At 42.0% G+C, this 20,537-nt stretch overlaps 1 long non-coding RNA gene across 1 annotated transcript; it reads right to left on the minus strand.

Moving 5' to 3' along the window:
• Window positions 1-9,799: 9,799 nt before the first annotated feature.
• On the minus strand, window positions 9,800-12,076 carry LOC139832066 (uncharacterized). The gene is made up of 3 exons (XR_011746569.1): window positions 11,943-12,076; window positions 10,550-10,778; window positions 9,800-10,325 (listed from the first exon to the last, which is right to left on the minus strand). It is a non-coding gene; the product is annotated as an uncharacterized lncRNA (long non-coding RNA).
• Between the last annotated feature and the right edge of the window lie 8,461 nt (window positions 12,077-20,537).

Genomic DNA, 20,537 nt, shown 5'->3' on the forward strand with positions numbered 1-20,537 from the left:
CCAACAGGCAAGCACACATTCTAAGTCAAAGAACATGGTATAAAACAGGAGGTCTTCTTTATATGATCAGCAACAGGCAAAGCACTTCCATCAGCTTCGCTAATTGGTTCGAACTTACCATAACCTGCAAAATTTATGTGGAATGAAGTAAAGATATTATTCAACAACTTATGTCTTCCAAAATACAAATGTACAGCTAGAGTTTTTTGTATTATAAAAATGAATACAGCTTCCTCAGACAACCAAGTCCTCATCTTTTAAAACAAATGCACATACATGTAAAAGAATTTAATTTTCCATGCTACAATACTTCAAATGTCCATACGGTTGGATTTTGGTGTGGTTCCAAGAACTACAGAATCATGGTGTGATCAAACCATCTTCCATCAAGAATTTAAGCATACAAAAAGAATCCATGGAGAATCTCTCCAAACAGAGAGAAGATCCACAATTGAACACTCAAGCAGGAGCAAATGATTACCATCAGCACATGAAAGGAGAAATGCAAGCAACATATATATTGACTTGTACTGCTGACTTATTATATTTGAAGTTCATAAATTATCCTAGCAATTTGATATAGGAAAAGTAGAGAAGCTGGTATAGGAAAAGAAGAGATGCAAGCTAGAGGAATCAGGAAAGCATGCAGATTACCTCAAATTACAGTAACATGTATATAAGTGGTGGAGGGTCATCTGTTCTAGAAAATACACAATAAATCAAAGAAAATCATCTTCACAGAAGGTCTGAAATAAGATATACCAAGCTTGAATATGTCTGATTTTAATGTGCGCCTTGGCGCACGATCCCGTGAGACACGTGGTAGGTGGGAAAATGATAATAAACCTTCTTAGTGAAACAAACATTTTTGTACAACCAAGGAACGGGAGGAAAATATATTATAGCAGCTAACAGTTGGTGATTCTTCCAAGAGCGACAAAAGCAAGGAAGGAACGCTAAAATCATCATATACATAGAAAATGCTTTGTCGCAGCATGGTCTTTAGAAGTCACGGCAGAAAGGAAATGTAAATCTAATTAGGGCTTGCATCAGCAAGAGTTAACACCGCTGCAAATGAAAAGATAAATCAACCAATAGTCAACTGGGAGTCGAGACGACAAAAGCAAAAGACTAATTCATGTTCAATACATTAAAGCCGCACACATGTATCTTGGTGTTACAACGTACTGGTGACATACCGATTCATCTCGCCGACACTTTAGTTTTCACTCCTACCTCCACTCTGCAGGCAAGTAACGTTGTACCATCATTGAATCATAAACCTAGTGTACTTCTCATATGGAAGCTTTTGAGAGCTGGATCTATTCATGTTCTTATAATTATTCAACTACATCTTTACTTGTTAGATCTCGTTACAAACAGAAAAATAGAGTGATCTCCTTACAGACAACCTGTGGACATTTATTTAAGTGTGAATGCCAATAACTTTAAAGTTTACAAAAATATTCAAACTATTCAACTACTGGGAATTCGGCAGTTCATGGCATGCCATACCATCTGTATTGAATAATGAAGTTGCATGGCATCGACCAAGAAAATAGTGGCCATTCTATTAAGAATTGAAGTTATACTACTTACTGCCATTAACTACGCATACACAAAAATAACCGCAGCTATCTTCTCCCAGGACGCATCATGCACAAATATTCATATGTTTTCTACACAATTAATGGGAAGAGAGATAATTTTTAGATTTCTTACTTCCTTTAGCAGAGTAGTTTTCTCATGTAGAAGGCAACGCGGCCGCCGGAGTCATGCGGAGCTAATTTTGTGCAGCCCTGTCAGAAATAAAGATGGTTTAGCATATTCAAATTGAAGGATAATACAGTACAAGCTCAGTTCCTAATTTTACTCCAGAATCAAAATCTTCAAACATGAACATAAAACTTGGTCATTTATACATTTATTACTGAAAATAAACCGGTGATGATTTAATTAAAAGACTGCTTACATATGACCTTTCAACAAAACAAAGCTATCATCAACCACTATTGAAGGGCATGTAAACCTCTCAAAGATAAGAATTATAACTGCTTACAAAGGCTATCACCTACAGAATAAACTATATTGTGTTACCAGGGACATTTCTAAGAGACACGTCAGAAATCATTGATCAACATTATTTTGAATTAAAGATAGCCATACATGAGAGTATAAACTATATGAGCAACAACCAGCACTCGCTACGGAAAGGTTTCACAAATTCATACCATCAACTAATTATTTTAGCAGTTTGCTTCCGCTCGAAATATCAGAAAACTGTACATAGAAAAAAATAGATATTGCATATGCAGCTACACTTACAGCTCGGCCAAACCTCTGCCGTACCAACACTCCACTAATTAGCAATTTCTGCAGGTTTGTTAACCATCATGAATTTTGTATCAATCAATTATGTTAGCAGTACGCTTCTGCTTAAAATGTAAAAAAATTAAACTACAGAAAAGATTGATACTACATAGGTAGCCGCATGCCCGCATTTACACTTAACTGCCCAAATTTCTGCCCTGCATGTATCATCCTCCCTTTCCAATATTGATAACTGACCAGTATATGTCTTCGTATTTCACCAATGAGAAGAACTATAGCAAAGAAGGAGAGCACATCAGTGCCGGATTAGAAAGCACGGAAGCATCACCAAATCAAGCAAAGCACATAAGCATAGAAAGAGGGGGAAGCTCCAGAAGCAGTTCATACCCCCACCCCTTATAATATAGGAGATGTAGTTAGCATATATTCTGAAACTTGGTTGTTGTATGATGCTTGTCTCACAACATCATTTGTTGCTACTTCCAAGGAGCTTGCCAGATAGCTTAGTAGCGAATGAGTACAGAGTGAAGACCGAAGAAAGCATTAGAAGGATAAAATATCACTTCAGTCTCAAAGAAGCCTCCTCTAATTGCACGGCTTTCATACTTAGGGAATGGAAGGTATAACTTTTTCAGCATAGATTCCAGAATGACGGTGGTCGATGATGGTCTCCATGAAGTTCCTACCATGGAATTAACAAAATATTATGCTACTGGATGCAAGGAAATGAAATCCTAAGCTACTGCCATGGAATGAAAGAAATATTATCCTACTTGATGCAAGCAAATGAAAACATGGTACATCCTGTGATCTAAGGCACGGCATTTACAATTCTAAAATTAATGAAACAGAACATTCCACAATTTTGCAACGGAATAAAGCCAAATGTGGACATATGCATTTATTCTCTACATCTCAGTAATCTTTAGGGGCAAGAATATCCTAACTTATATTATGTTTTCCTAATGCAATGACCCAGTTTGAAAACTGCATATGCACATCCAACAGTATTTGGTAACCTTACCGGTTGTTATTACCCCTATAAAAAAACTGTACCAACATAAGATAAATATAGACAGAATAAAAAAGAACAGACGCACTTACATGCATAGTACACAAATGGGATCATGAGAGAAGTAGGCCTCTAGCATCAGGATAATGCTCTTGCCGTAAAATGAAAAGGCCAATAGAAATATTATTTTCAAGCTGTCAACACTATCAAGAAGAGAAATAGGTAATTAGTCGATTTTCTGAGAAAGTAGCATTCAATAATTGAAGATAGTAAAGAAATAAGAGAACATACAGCAACAAACGATAGCTTTGTAATTATTCTATTTATGATTAGTGGTATTAAGAGAATATGGTACACAGAAATTCAAATTGACAACCAAACCAAATCGATCTTTTCTTGGACCTCTAGGATGGCAGAATGTACTAATTACCTAGTCAATAATTTGATTATAATGCTCGTTTTATGAAGGATGGGTCCAGCAAATAGAATGCATTTGGTGGTGCTCAAACCTCGGTCGCGCAAAGGTTGAATCTAGCAACCTCTTCTCGTCCAGTTCTGTGGCACAAGCAAACTCGTCCAAATGTTGGTGTCACATATCACCATGTTTGTTTTCTTCACACCGTCATTTTAGGCGACTCTTATAGAAGACGTCTGTTCTTGCATGCATCTACACCAAACATGGGCAACACGAAAAAAGGTAATGAATTATCCAACATGCAGTTATGGATTTTCATATCAGCCCAGTGTGAAATAAAGCCTACTCCAGGGTAAAAAAACAGATGAAAATAAATAATCGGTAAGTAATTAAAGTTACCTTTATATGATTAGGAACATATTAGGCTCCTTTTTAGTACGCTAAAAATCAGTGATTATAACCCTGGATAAGTTCACAAATCCTGAAACAGAACAGAGAAACAATACAAAAGAGAAAAACAAGTTAGCACTTGACAATCTGACCTTTGGAATATCTAAATTATTGCGCCATTAGGTTTGGGTGGATGCGCCATGCACTCTTGCTGTAGCAGCAACATAGAAACACAGGGGCAGCAGACACAATAGGCCTTTACTTAGCTACTCTACTGCCCAGGCACCACAATCTCACCAACCAACCAATGCGCAAATACCACTGCTGAAGAGAAACATCTAAGTAACAGAACTAATCGAGTGAGGTAGTGAAACATGCTCAAGTTGTGCTCCCTGTCACAGGAAAGCAGCAGATCCAGTATGTCATAAATTATTAGAGAATACAGATATGTCCATGTTTCGGCAAACAATACGATATATTGCATACATTAAAATTGCTATAAATTACTAATGTCCAGGTTTAGCTAGAAACAGAATCCTTTTGCCCAAGTGTAGTGAAAGATCAATAAGATTAACTACATATGAAGTTCTTGTGTTGTATGACAAGCTACATGAGATCGATCAACCAAGCAGACAGAGAGCTAACCTCCAGGAGAGGTCTCGCGTAGTCGACTATGCTTCAGGCAAAGATGATCTCCATTATGAGGACCCCAGATCCACTCTGGTTGTTCATCAATTTTCTGAGAAAAAAGACAACCACAAATAAAAAATACACTGCAGAAAACAAAACGAAGATGTAAAAGAAGCAGAGGGAAAGAAGTTGTGTTCAAGTGGTAGTGCTGAACTGCTCCTGAATATAAAATCCTACTAACTATACCGAGTCCAAGAGATAACATTCACATCAGCATTTTCGGCCTTCACATAAATAATGGGATGCTTCCCTGTCCTTATACCCCAAATACATATTTTTCCATCCATCGAACAAGAGGCAAAAATGTCGGCTTCTGTGGGACTCCAGTGCAAGAATATAATCATAATATTTGAGACAGTCAACATTTTTAGAGAACATAGGAGTAGATATATGATGCATCATTCACTAAAATGCCCCTCAATGTTGCTGAGTGTCCAACAAAAGATTTTTTATACTCTTCTCAAGTGTTCAAAGATGGCCCCCAGAGGTGAATGGACTTGTTGTAATCTCCTGCGTCGGAGAATCAGTAAACTGGTCTAGAATATATACCAAATTACACGGCATGTAAAATCCAGTGGGAACTCGCAGCCTCCAACATAAACACAAAAAACCTATTAGCCCACACAGAGTGCGATGAAGCAGAATTGTGAGAATTTCAAGATTATGTTTTATTGCAGCTTCTAATCCAGTACCAGCATTAGTCATGGTAAAAGTAGGAAGAATCTATAATGCCTCTTTTGGTGGTTCAGATTTCAGTTGTGTAGAATAAATAATCAAATTGAAGTATCTAGCCGCACAATTTACTGAAATTTTGACCCATATATGATAAGATGGAAATTGGACAACAGCTTCATTGTACATCCCCTCTAATGATTCTTGGTCATATATTTATTAATCAGCATAAAATGGATGAATATGAACACCTAACAACCACAAATAATATGAAGCCAAGGGAAATACATCCAAACCAAATCGGCCTCTCTATGAAGGGGCAAACATATCATGCACTAATGATTGGACGGGGAGAGAAAAATGTGAGCAGAAGGGGAAGAGGAATAGAAGCCATAATCACCTTATTTGGCATGGGCCAGTGAGGATGGATGTGCTGCCGAGGTTGCCTGGCTGCAGACCTGTACGAGTCATCTCCTTGGCGCCTGAGTCTCGTCTCTTTCTCCTCTACGCCATCAGCAGGACCTGGCATCACCGCCGCTGCTTCCACACACATCCATCTCCTATTGAGCACAGACTTGGATCAGGGGGAGGAGGGCAGCAACGGCCCCCAAACCTTGTATTTATCTCTGGGGAGGAGGGAGAGGCGGAGGACGACGTCGGCGCGGGGCTGTAGCGCAACAACTTGGAGGAGGAGCTCCGGCTACATTGCAGGGTTGACCGAGGAGAGGAGAGGGGGGACGTGTCACGGGGACGCGCATGAGAAAGAGGGCGAGACTGGCGCGAGCCGGAGCACATGATTGGCGGCAGCTCGCCGGAGATGGAGCGGAGGGCAGGGATTGGGGAGGAGCAAGGGAGAGGATTGAGGGAGAAATATGTGAGTAGGCCAATCCAGATATTTTGGGGAGGACAAGCTGATGTAGGGATTGGGGAGAAGGTCGTCTAGGCGCGCCTTCGCTGCCGTCGTAGCCGCACCACCCACGCGCGCGCCGTCTTCAGTCACGCGCTCGTCGTCGCCGCCGCAGTTGCTGCCGTCGCGCAGGCACAAGCTTGTCGTCGCCGTTTCCAGCAGCGCGCTCTCCGTCGCCGTCGCCAGGCGCGCCTTCGCCGCTGCCGTCTCCAGGCGCGCGCTCGCGGCCGCAGTCGCCGCCGTCGTCTTCAGGCACGCGCTCGGCTCCGTTGCCCGGGCGCGTGGTCGGCGCCGCCGCCACTGCCCTGTTCTTCTCGGTTGGAGAGGGGATTGGGGAGGAGCGTCGGGGCGATTGGGTGAGGTAGGGTTTCGACTGGCCCGGTGAAAGATATTTTGCACGCTAGCTCGCCACCCCCGAAACGAGCCGTAGAGACTGACGTGTGGACCCCCCGAACCGTAGGACCCGAACGCAGCCACATGCGGGTAGACAACGGCCGGTGCATGTCTTTCCCTAGTGCGCTGCTGGCAGACACGGACGGTTGAGATCGAATGTTAACCAAGCACAGTAAAGATCTGACAGTCCACAATCATTAATCGTTGTGAAGCCCCATATGGGGGGCATCGTTTATACCTTTAGATGTCAATCCGTCCTTCCGCCACGCGAGTCCACGATGGCATGGCTTTAAGCTGAAACTCCACGTCCATTTTCTTTCACGTTTGCACAGTACCGATTGATCAGTGCGTTTTGTGCTAGCTGGTTCACGTAAGAAAAAAAATGTAAATTACATATCTCTCAATCTAGAGATTGGTTTTAGATGATTTTTCTTGAATTGAGTTTGTAATTAAATTTTCTAAAACTTTCGTGTACAAAGATTTTTCATTGAAGCAACTTTTTTTTTACAACTTTTCAGACATGATCATCACTGTTCCCAAGAATATGTCTAATCTAGATTGCTACCTGATCCTGGATGGCCAGCCCGGCGAGGTATTCTTTTTCCAGACCATATATACAAAAATTGTGGTCTTCGTTTATTCCCCGATGGAATTATTCGCCCAACCAATCCCGACCATCTTATACTATATCGATCTGGAATAAATTCATCCCCGCTCGCCTCTGGATGATTTTCCATGACGCGAGAGAGAGCGAGCAAATGAGCGCGAAGACGGCAATATCTGATTAATAAGTGCTAATCGAAGGGCAGAAAACGTGGACATGATCATTGAAATGGATTAATAAAGGTTAGCGAGGGTTTGGGTGTAGGGAGCAGATCAACACAATCCAAGGCTCAATCAATTCCATATCTAGATTTATCCCCTACAAAACGAAGGCCTAAAAGTTGCAAATCAAGCCCCAGTGCCACATTGTTTACCTATCGTCCATCGATCGATCCAAGATGGCTATTGTTGGAGTTCTCGTCCTCACGGACAGATACCATGGGCTCCCTACAGAGCAGTCGGTCATCCCGATAGGGGAGCAGGGCGGCAGAGGACTACGCAGGGCGAAGAGTTGGAGTCTTTGCACCGACGGGGCGCTCGGAGGATGAGAGGAATAATTGCGTGCATACGTGTCATGGGCGCAGCAACTCGATGCCACGCAAGAAGCAGGGGAGCCTGCTACACAGCTAGGACGAGTTCCATGTTTTTCTGATCTTCATGATCCAAATATAATGAGACCTCTAATATAATACATTGGGATTTCATTTATTTTTTCACCATCAATTCTATATACACTTGCGCAGATTGTCTACCCTGCTTGAGATTCAGATTCAAAGATCTACATATGCATTACCTCCATATTCTCAAGATTACCTTTCAATTAAGAATTACGTACGATCTCTAAACAAAAGTGATTGTGAGAGAGATATATATATATATATATATATATATATATATATATATATATGTATAGGTCTGCTATTCTCGAACCGGTTCGAGAATAACTATTCTCGAACCCTTTCTGAACTTCCGGGTGTTTTCCTAGTGAACTTCTCGACGGAATACCAGAATTGCATGTTCGTGCGGACAGTATTTTCATGATGATTTTCAAACCGCTTATCGGATTGATGCGTATAATATACCGTTGGATTCGCACGGAAATTTCGCAACTTTTTCGTGTTCATTGTTTTCCCAAATTATGTATTGGTTAAAACTAATTTTAAATATACAAAACAACATTTTCGCGGATTTCTCTATTTTCGTGCAGTTTTGGGGTTCTAGTCTTCAAACCGTTTATCGGAATGACGCGTATGATATACCATTGGAAAGCTATTGACTAGGCGCACCTTTTTCATGTACAACATGTTTCCAAATTCTCTGTGGTTTAAGAGCAGATTGGAAAATACGCGATTCCGCGTTTTTAACTTCTCGGTTTTTCATACTGTTTTTTGGGTCTTATTTCCGAACCACTTGTTGGAATGTTCCAAATAATATTGCGTTGGAAAGATATTGACTAGGCGCACCTTTTTCATGTTGAAGATTTTTCCATATTCTAAACGGTTTAAGTTTAATTTTTGAAATACGCAAAAGCGAACATAACGCCGACACAAGAACATTTTGAAATTGGGTCATCTAGATTGATTACGTGTGTCATTGCAGGGTGTTAGAGTATTAATAGAGTTATATTAGTGCTAATTGTACATAGCGCCGGTCGATTTGCGGAATAAGAGGTCGTACGGATGATTTCTATCGTATGATTTCCGCCAAAAAAATAGAGTACATGGAGTTGCTTGATTATGGAAGTGAACCTCCGGATATCTGTTAGTGAACTTCCGATCGTGGTATAGAAGTTACATAGATGCTCAAAATGAACTTCCGACATGTTCAAAGTGAACTTTCGTGCTCGGAACAAAGTGAAGTTTGACAAAAGCAAATTTCCGGCATGTTCATGGTGAACTTCCTCCGCTTACAAAGGTAAGATTGACAAAAATAAATTTCCAACTTGTTTAAAGTGAACTATGGCTTGGTAGAAAATGAACTTCCACAGAGAAGTGTACAACGTACAAATATATTAACTTCCACTTTGGTAGAATTGTACAACCAAAAAAAAACTACAGGCGGAGTGAATTTCCTCTTGGAGACGAAGTGAACTTATAGCGGTCCGAAACATATTAAGTTCTCTGTTTTTTCTTTGTATCTCTATTTTCCGCACTGTTATTTTTAGAGTGAGCTTCAGAGATTTCGTCAAATTCAAAGAGTGAACTTCCTGATGAGAGATAATGAACTTTTTGGACGCAAAAAATATTGGCCTTCTCATAGAATTTTTAAATATAAAATTGTGAACATTTTTTAAGTGCATACAAATTGAACTTCACAGCAAAAAAAAAACTGTCCTAATTTATCTTTCTGGACACAGTTCGCAAGAGAAAATTGAACCGTTTGGGGATACACAGTGAACCATGGAGATAATCAAAAGGTGGATTATTGAGATGTACAGAACTGGGGTCGTATGTGATCAGCATAAGGTCCTTTTCAACAAATGTATGCAATTCATGAGCACGTCACAAGCCTACAGGATCCAACGTACAGTAGTACATGGACTGTGTACAAGCATGAACGTGAACTTCTAATCAAGGTAGAAATGCAATTCTCAGGCCCAATGAAATGAACTACTCTATATGGAGAGTACCAACTTCCATTCTTTTTACAAAGGAAATCACTGGTTATGACTTGTTCAGAATCTCCGCAAAGTAGACAGCCAGGAGTCCATTGCAGAGGTTGGCTTCCTTTTCCGCTGTCCACGGCGAAACACCGTGTCTCTGTCAGCTGTGATCTCTGCTGGGAGCGTCCCAGGTGAACTGCCTTCCATTTGCTGAACTCTCTACCTCATGCGCTGACTGGAGACCAGGAAATAGAGGCCATGAGCACCTCCCCTAATGGCGCTGGTCTTCCTCGTCGAGGCCGATAGCCATCTAACCAGAAGGCAAGGCCATGCATGAGTAATTAAGGATTCAGTAAAACTTTACATGTATGACACGATAGAAATGAAACTCTCTCCCTTTGTGAATAATTACTATGTACAGGCCTTGAGCATCGACTCGTGTGATGAATTTCACCAGATCATAAATCTGTAGAAAAGGGAAAAAACAGGGGACATCCGTTTTTCTGCATCGTGTGGAGCAGGGGCTGCTCTTACCTGCGGCTGGACACAGTGTGTCTGGTATCCACCTGCAGCAAATATGATCTGCTCGACCCGAAGCTCCATGTAGTCGACCAGCGTCCCGCCTAGCCAGCGACGGGACCAGCGGCACCAGCGTACACATGTTTAACACTCGAAGCATTGTTGAAACCACCAGTAGCCCATCCATGTACTCCCCATGCACGTATCTCTGAACTTCCGCCGCCAACAGTGTCATCCACAACTCCTGCACATTTATCGGTGAACATTCAGTGTGTTAAAAAATGATATATTCACCAAACAAAATTAACTCCCAAAAATATGAAAATGAACCTATCAAGCAGAAAGAAGTGAACTTCTATTAAATATTTCTCAGCAACAAAAAATAAACACCTATACAAGCGGCTAATTTATCAACAACAAAAAATGGCATGTGTCAATAAAGAAAGGAAACTACCACTTGGACAAGGGCGAGTGTAGCACATCAGTATGCATCTAGCGTTCCTTCTAACAGTCCATGACGAAATCCATCATTGGACGAAGCAAACATCCAAACAAAAAGAAGTAAACTTCAGGCGTGGACTAGGTGAACTAATTTTTTGAGGGTATTGAATCAATTGATGTGTAGCTTTCAGCTCAATGAAGTAAAGAAAATATGATTGCACTGCAAGATATAATCATAGGCTTAAATGCTTAATTCAAAAGTATTTTAGTGTGGACTTGGGTAAATAAACCCCAATCACTTAACAAGCTGACTTCCTATTGTTTACCTTTCTAAAAGTAACTAGGAACTTCCTGAGAAAATAAAGGCAAACTTCCAGATTGAAAAAATGAACTTCCACACAAAAACGGTTGAAGTTGCAGGCAGAATAATTGACAAAGCAAACTCCCCCAATATGGTCTCCATCTCGACAGGAATTTTCTTACAATCTAATGTCTCCATTCTAAAAAAGATGACATCCTCCAATATGATTTGGCAAAGTCTAACAAAAATATTAATATATTGACATAAGGATAGCAGATTATCAATCCATGGCAGGTATACTTCCTAGGAAAGACAGTAAACTAATCACTACTTAGTTCAGAAACATACATACAAGTGAATCAAATGAACTCTCGAAAAATATATAAAGTGAACTTGCCATGTAAACAATCCGAACTTCTTTTTTTTTTTGCCTGAGCGAGTGAACTACCTAGAATAAAAAAGTGTGCTCCCTAGTGCCAAACGAGTAATCTGCCTAAATTAAACTATGTGTACTGCAGTTCAAAGCAAGCTTTAACTTTCCTAACGAATCAAAGCGAGCTTTGCTTATTCGATGCTCTGAACAGCTATGTTTTGTAAAATGAACTTTCATATTATCTCACTGTGTGATTCTAATATTGGAACAGCGTTCTGCTGGTTTACACACACCTGCACGTCCAGTAAGGGGTAGGACTGGTGCGTCCGCAGGGGCAGCGGGCGAGCTCTGATCTTGGTGGACTCCGGTGTGACACACGGTGGACTCCCGATGGGGGCACAGTGAACTTCCCGGATGCAATCGCCTGAGGTACAACAGGAAGAAAATGAGTACTCAATGCCCTATCAAGGTGATAGTTTCAGAAGTAGTCCAGTATATAGTATATAGTACTAAAGCTTGCATCGTGGAATGTAAGTAATAATAGATGAATTGGCACAAACACATGACATCTGATAGCTTGTTAATACTATCCGCAATGACATGCTACATATCAAGGTAAAGGGGAGATTCAGCGTAATATAAAATCATATGTTGCCCATTTTCACATGAACGTAGAAACCACATCAAGATAGTCGTCCGCCACGGTCTCGCTCCATGAATTTTCACTGTTCATCAAGTGAACTTCAGATGTTTATCATCTAAACTTCACTATGTACCAATGTTTCCACAATATATTGTCTACCACCATGTGATTCTGATATTGGAAGAGTGTTCTGCCTGTTTATGCGCGCTGCACTTCCAGCAAGGGGTAAGACTCGGGCGTCCGCAGTGGAAGCGCACGAGCCTGACATTGGTGGCCTTTTTCACATAATAAATAGTTTTTTTTCATTTTTCTAATGTAGTGAACTGGTTTTAGACGAGGAGTGAACTTCTCTTGGACAGTAACAGATTTTTGAGACCGAACAACAACACCATGTAGTAAATAATGGAATAGCATTTTGTGGATATTCATCAAACATGTGTTGTGCGACTTGATGTAAGAAGAAATTCTCATCCTGATCTAACAACACAAAAGCAGGGGAGAGGCCGGTCGAAAACAAAAATAACAAGATAATCAAAATGGAACCTAGCCGTGGATGTTGTGGACCACGAGTAGCAAAAATGGGAAGTTCTTTCAGTGATGTAAAATTCGTGCAAATTATTCAAAAAAAATGAGATGAAAATGAAATAAACTTCCATGAGTTACCAAAAGAACTTCCCATGTGTTCAGAGTGAACTAATAGACAATAAAGTGACTCATTCATAGTGTACTTTCCGGGGCGTCAAAATTGAACTTCGAGAGTATTCAAAGCAATGGCTAACGTGCACACACTAATATTTGGGTTGCCAGGTAATATAAAAATGAACTTTCACATACACGAATGTGCACTTCCACAAAAGCATCAGAACTACTAGAGATGACATTAAGAAAAAAACACCTAGCCAAGCTCACTACTAGAGAGGCACATAACATACCTCACTTAGGCAGGCAATAAAACAAACATGTAACACACGTTTAAACTAACACACTAAAGTAGTCAAGCTTCTCTTACTGGACAAAGAGAACTTTCACATTAAAATTATAAACACCAACCGATTGAATGGTTCTGACTGAGACTGAACTTATGCTAATAGATGAAACGAACTTACTGCTAATAGATGCATTGTAGTGCCCCGATAATTATGAACTTCATGCACATACGGGGTGAACTTCCCGACAAAACAAGACTTCGGGACAAAAAAAGATGAACACCTTGAGTTGGACTAGCGAACTTGCATTTTAAATAAAAGCGGACTTCACTGTTTTGTGTATACTTAATTTCTGATTATTTTTTTCAAGAGGAAGAACAAATGCATGCTCAGTACTTTGTGTATACACACTGAGTTCCTAGATAGAGAATGTGAACTGCTGGGATAATTATTAGAAGTAATTCATTTTGGATAATCCAATTTTTAAAAATAAAATGAACTCATTTTCACTATATCCAATTTCCAGATTTCAAAATAGTGAACTATGTGCAAAACATGCGAACTTTTTTACACATGGGTGAATTGAACCCATTTTGCTGAAAAAAGTGGAACTTATCTGACCGAAGGAATTACAATCCCACATTTCCAAGCTATCAGTAACGCCCACTACAGGGTTGGTGATAAAGCAAATCGATGTTATGTATGATGCAAGTTCGTTGGATCAGTCAGGAGATCTCAAACACTGGAGCAAAAGGTTAACAGCTTCTGGCGCAAATTAGTGAGTCCATACTTTCATCCACCATTCCACACCCACCCCCAATGGGTGATCTAGAGCACTGATTTCTCAGCCAATCATTCTGAACGAATACACGTCTTAGAATTCGAATATCAGGCAACAGGCATTTCTACAAACACCTACCAGTCAAAGCATCACAGGTATTCATTTTCAGTCACATAGGTACGAGCAAACAAGCAAAACCCGAGTAGCACCTACCACCAAGTAACGTACAACAGATGGCGGCGTTCAGACGAGCGGTGGGCATACCTTTCTTGGCGCCGAGGTCGAGCGGTGGGCAGCGAGCGAGCTCGGAGCTTGGTGGACTCCGGTGTGATTCATGGTGGACTCCTGATGGGGGCGAGGTGAACTGCCCAGATTCAATCACCTGATGTAAAACGGGAGTAAAATGAGTACTCAATGCCCTATCAAGGTGATAGTTTCAGATGTAGTCCAGTATATAGTACAAGCACTCCTAGTTCAAGCACAAATGCTATCGCCACAGAATGACAAAAAAATGATAAGCTTCTAGTTGGTAATTGATGCAGAGGCTGGGGCCGTTGCTCCTTGATCTAAAAAAAAAAGTTGGTAATTCCTTAAACAGATTAAACGCTATGACACGTGCTCATTCTATTTCACCAAACTACATTAGTAGTTATTTTCTTCATTCTTAATAAGTGGACTTCATACTGTTTACCTTTTTCTAAGTAAATAGGCGTAATGAACTTTCACACAAAATAAATACAAATTTTCACATTGAGAGATAATGAACTTAGACGGGAAATTGGTGTGAACTTGCCGATTAGAATAATTGGCATAGGGAACTCCCCAAAAAAGAAGAGGTGAGCTTCGCGCATAGATCAAATGAACTTTGCCTATGGAATATATACATCAACAATATTCTAGACATTCGCTACCTTCTATTTACTTCTGAAATTAATAGTGAATATCCTGATACTAAAAGTGAATCTCCCGAATGGGCCAAAGTGGATTCCGCGGCAAAGAGAAGTGAACTTTCATAATACTAACAAGTCCTCATGAACAAAGGGAACTTTTTGGACAACTTTTTCTTGTGGATGGTCTAAAATTCTATCTCTCATACATAAAGTAACTTCTTATTCTATTTTTTGCCAGTTAACTTTCTGCTGTGTTCTTTAGCCAAAATCGGTGGACAAAGCAAACTTCCGTAATAAAAACAAATAAATTGCAAAGTTTGCCTGCCCGATGAGCTAAACTGCAAGAAAATTCATGCGGGAGCAAGTGTACTTGTAACGAACTCCGCAGTACGGAGGAAGTGAACTTCAGACAACTAAAGATCGAAGCAAACTCCATAGATGCAATTTTATAACGGATAATTGCCCTGTGCTTGTGGGAGTCCACGCCGATGCTGGTGGAGGTGCTCACTGGTGGAGCTACCAGCGGGCAGTGCAAACGGATTGCGCGTGGTGAACCAGAGTGGCGTGTGGTGAATTACCGTGGCAGGGTGCCGGAGATGCTGGGGACGTCGAGCAGCTCGTGGTGGACGACGGGGGGCTGCACGTGTGAACTCCTGTGGCTGCACATGTGAACTCACGAGTAGGGCGTCTCCGGACTCGCACCGATGCATGTGAATTAGAGTCATAAATAAATAATTTCAGTAGTCATAAGTGTAAGCATACTACCATACAGGTTAAGGAGTAACTGAATGCATAATCTGAATGAATCGAGGCCTCCACTAATATTAATCCCAGTTATCTCAAACAAATATAATGATATTTCCAAAGTTTATATAGTTTGGAATTCCACTAATGATAAATCCATTCTAGTTTTGCCTCCGCAAAAAGACATAACAACACACATTGGCTCTATCTGTCCAAAAGAAAAGCTACAATGGGCAGCGACACTGCAATGGCAACAACTAGCACATAGATTGCATAAAAAAACCTTGCGCACATGCAGAGACAAATTTCCATGCAATACAATGGTTTCTAAACTTTAGTGTTCACCATTTGCGAACTGCACAACACGACTAAGTGAACTACCGCTTAAGCCGGCGTGACAGTTTCTGACAGAAGTTTGGCGAGTGCGGCACTTCACATTAACGCACGTGGCAAGTGCTGCGCCCGGTGAATTCCCGCGCGCCTAGTCAGTGAACTCCCTATGGCTGAACGTGCAAACTATCTTTTGTAACGAACTTGTACAAAATGATAAGCGAACTATCTTTTTTGTAAACAGATTGAACTTCTACCTTTTCTTATAGTCTGACATGCATGAACACATGCATCGACACTTCCATGTTTTGTTCCCTAAAAGAACACATACATGTATTGCATTTCTTCCTAGGTTTGGTTCGCATTTGCCATAAAAATTAAAGAACAACAAATGGACAGTAGAGAGACGGAGGATAGTCCATTACCAACAGCAGCACCGCAACAATGTGATGCAGAGGCTTTCCTTGAGCTTGAGAAGGGAACCAGGAGGGATGGTGCTCGGGGCCGGCTGCAATCGTCCAACATTTTCTTAAATACAAAGCTAGCAACAATCTTTATGAATAAAATCACAAAAGGCAGCAGTTAAGCTAGCAACAATCTTTATGAATAAAATCACAAAAGGTGAACTTCTATCCGAGGAAGATGTGAACTTGCGAACAAAATTAAAAAGACGAAATCCCTGATAAAAAGAGGCAAACTTTAGGTATATGAAGTGAACTCCTTGATTTAAAAATACTTCAGTTCACAAATCGTGGTTAAAGTGAACTTATTGTAGTTCACTTATTGAACTTCTGTTTCCAACATTTTAAAAGTGAACTTATTGTAGTTCACTTATTGAACTTCTGTTTCCAACATTTTAAAAGTGAACTTCATGACACGGAATAGTGAACTGCTAGTTTAACTCTCAACAGAAAAGGTTAACTTCTCGCAAAACTTTGCTACCAAAAAAGTTAACATCCTCCTCAGATGATTCGAAATTCAAGATTAAAAAAGTGAACCTCTCTCGAACGAGTGAACAGCCTAAAATGAACATGTACTGCAGGTGACATAGGCATCCCAAATGGGCCTGCCGAAGATGGTACCCGGGGTTTACTGGAAGCCCAATACCCGAAGAATAAGAAGAATCGGGAGCCCAAGATTTACTAAGGAAAGATAGAGTTGTAATAGGAAGTGTTGTTTGTAATCTGGCGGGATGAGTTAGAAACCGTCCCGGACTTTGTAAACTTGTATAGCACGAATCCCTCGGCTTCACCTCAGATATAAAGGGGAGTCGAGGGACAAAGAATCAATCGAATCATGGTCTGCAAGCCCTAGTTTTCATAATCGTCGAGTACTTTTCGGCTGAAACCTTCGAGATCTACTTGCCCTCTACTTCTAACTAAACCCTAGTCTATAATCCATAGGCATTGACAAGTCAATACCTTGTCAATTGGCGCCGTCTGTGGGAATTAGAGGCGTAAGGAGCTGATCTCGATGGCACGCTCAAGATCTTCGACATCGTCAACCGCAAGCAACACAATGGATCGAGGTAAACAGATCGCTACTGGTCTTGTCGATTTTGTTCCTCACCCACCCTCCCGTTTGGATGCATATGCGTATCTGGCGGAGCCCATGGAGATGACGTTCGGAAGGTTCCACTTTCGCGTCGAGAAGGAAGGATCGTATCGTGTCGAGATTCCGATTTCGTCGGAATCATCAGTGGCCGATTCCGATTTTTCAAGCTATACATCGTCAAACGAATCAGGAGAAGAAGAAACCTCGGCGACACGCTACGTCAGCATCAGAGCAAGAGAGAAACTCGCCAAGATCTTCAACGACATGTCGTTTGAGTCATCTGCGGATTCATATATACGCGATGGTTCAAGCAATGTCGACAGTTACGACTTCATCGACAAATCTTTGACAGTGGGCAAGGTCTTCATCAATCTCAACGACGATGTCACCAAACCCAACATAGATCTGAGTACAAAGTATCATCAGATTTACGCCATTGAAAATCAAGAAGAGACATCTGAGGCTTTCGACAGTTTGGGAAATCCATACGTCGATCCCTCCAATCTGCGACAAGGCTTGGGCAACAAATACGTCGGGCCAGAGCCGCGAGATAGAGTTCAACTTTCACAAGCAGCGTGGGACAGAGCTGCGAGAGCTATGAACGGCACAGAACCAATGGCTACCACAGCCACACCAGAAGAATTGCAAGCATATCAATATAGGCTCGCACGAGCTGCCAGGGAATTGGAAAAACAGACAGCTGAGTTGAACAGGAGAAAGGAGGCAGCTTCGCATCCAAAGCGGGAGAAGGGCAGATCTAAGTCGACAATCTAGAACTACGGTGATAGCCATCGGGAGGCGCGGAACAGAGCAAGGTCAAGACTGCAACACATACCCGAAGCGGAAAGAGAGCACTTGGTTCAAAACCTCGACATGTCCTTTATGTCGATAGATACAAGAGGAAACATCATCCCTAAGACACCAGAGGCTGGGTATATGGCGACACATGCTTTTATCCTTGCATCTAAACCACCTCCGGGTGACCCAAGGGAAACACTGTACAATATGGCGGTAGCAGGAGTTGGAGCTATGGGGACAGCGTTTATATCAACGCCTCCCGAAGGAGTGGCAAGGCAAAATAGTCCGCGACCCGCAGCAGCAGCGGCAGCACCTGAAGGGCCAAGTGGAGCAAGAGACACAGCAGCACAAGCAAGAGTCGACAGAGCGCGGCAAAGCGAAGGGATCATCGGCAATCCCCGAACTTAACGACGAAGATATGTGCGGCTTACCATGCTTCACGAGGAGAGTCCGAAACGCGAGTCCCCTCGGGATTCAAGTTACCCGATAATTTCAAGAAATTCGACGGCCTTCAAGATCCAGAGGATTGGCTAGTCGACTATCTGGAGACGGTGAAGCTGACAGGAGGAACTAGGGCAACAGCCATGCAAAGCATCCAGGTGCACCTGAGTGGTGCCGCACGATCATGGATAAAGAAACTCGCTCCAGGATCCATCGACAGCTGGGAAAGTTTCGAGGACGTGTTCGTCAAGAACTTCAGATCCACGTGCAAAAAACCCGCATCGTTAGAGGAGTTGAGAGCGTGTCGACAAAAGCCAGATGAGCCAATGAGAAAGTACATCCAGAGGTGGAATATCATCAAAAACTCGGCAGAAAACATATCTGACGAGAGAGCAATAGATGCGTTTGTCGCAGGAGTCAGGCGTGGAGACTTTGTCGAGGATTTGGGAAGGACCAATCCAAGGACAATATCCGCGTTAATGGAGATAGCAAATAAATGGGCAGATGGAGAAGACGCTGTCCACAACAAACGACACAGTCGCGAGAGGAGGACCGTGGTCGAAACTATCAACCGAGGCGAAGATTTCCTCGGACGTACTGTAACTACGACGCCCCAGGACAAATTTCGGCAGGTTTTCGGACAAATACAGGAGGCAACAGAGATGATTACCAGAGAAGCAGTGAACAGCGAGGTGATAATAGGGATGATTCACGCAACAGGCAAAATAGTGGGCCGAGGTTTCCAAGACCTTTCGTGTCCCCCGAGGAAATGCTGAACGGACCGTGCCAGATGCACTTCTTCCTCGACAGCAACGGGAAAAGACAGTCAGGGCACCTGCAGAAAGACTGTCGAAATTTTCAGGCAATGTTCAGATACGCAGAAAATGCTCACGCTCGAGCAGCACAGAGAAACCCTCGGGAGCCTAGGAGCGAGGTTCATCTCCCGCCACCTCCCGCGATTACAGAGGACAATCGACACCAGCTAAGAATAGCGGCAGCACCTGCACCACCACCCTATGTTGATCCTAATTCCAACGGAGCAGTGTTGATGATTCAGAAGGGAAGGCCGTCCAATAGAGCTCAAAAAGTAATCTCACGACAGGTGTTCATGGCAGAGAAAATGCCTCCACCAACAGTTGAGTACCTTAATTGGTCAGGACAAGATATCGGCTTCACAATAGCAGATCATCCGCAGCAAGTTCCTCGACCAGGGCAGTCAGCACTTATTCTCGCTGAGCTATCGCAGGATTTGATGTCTCTCGAGTGTTCATAGACGGCGGCAGCAGCTTGAACCTCATGTATGCAGATACATTGAGGAAGATGAACATATCCTTAGCAAACTTGAAACCAATAGACACAAGGTTCCACGGCATTACACCAGAGAAACCAAGTTATCCATTGGGAAAAATCAATCTCGATGTTCAATTTGGGACCCGAGAAAATTATAGAATCGAGAAGCTCGAATTTGAAGTCGTGGATTTTCCATCACAATACCACGCTCTGTTGGGACGACCAGCATATGCTAGATTTATGGCAGTACCACACTATACATACCTGTTGTGGAGGTTGCCCGGACCAAAAGGACCAATCACAGTCAGGGGAAGCTTTGCCTTAGCCGATAAGTGCGACAAGGATTTTCACAAAGTTGGCAGAAACTTTCGGGATGCAAGCTGAGTACTTGGCGTCAAAAAGCATGACTGATTACGACGTACTGCCAGACGTTGGAAGACCAAATAAAGAATCAACTTTCAACACAGAGAAAAATTCTAAGGAGGTGCAGA

Source organism: Lolium perenne, chromosome 6 (assembly GCF_019359855.2).
Source record: "Lolium perenne isolate Kyuss_39 chromosome 6, Kyuss_2.0, whole genome shotgun sequence".
Classification (NCBI taxonomy): Eukaryota; Viridiplantae; Streptophyta; class Magnoliopsida; order Poales; family Poaceae; genus Lolium; species Lolium perenne.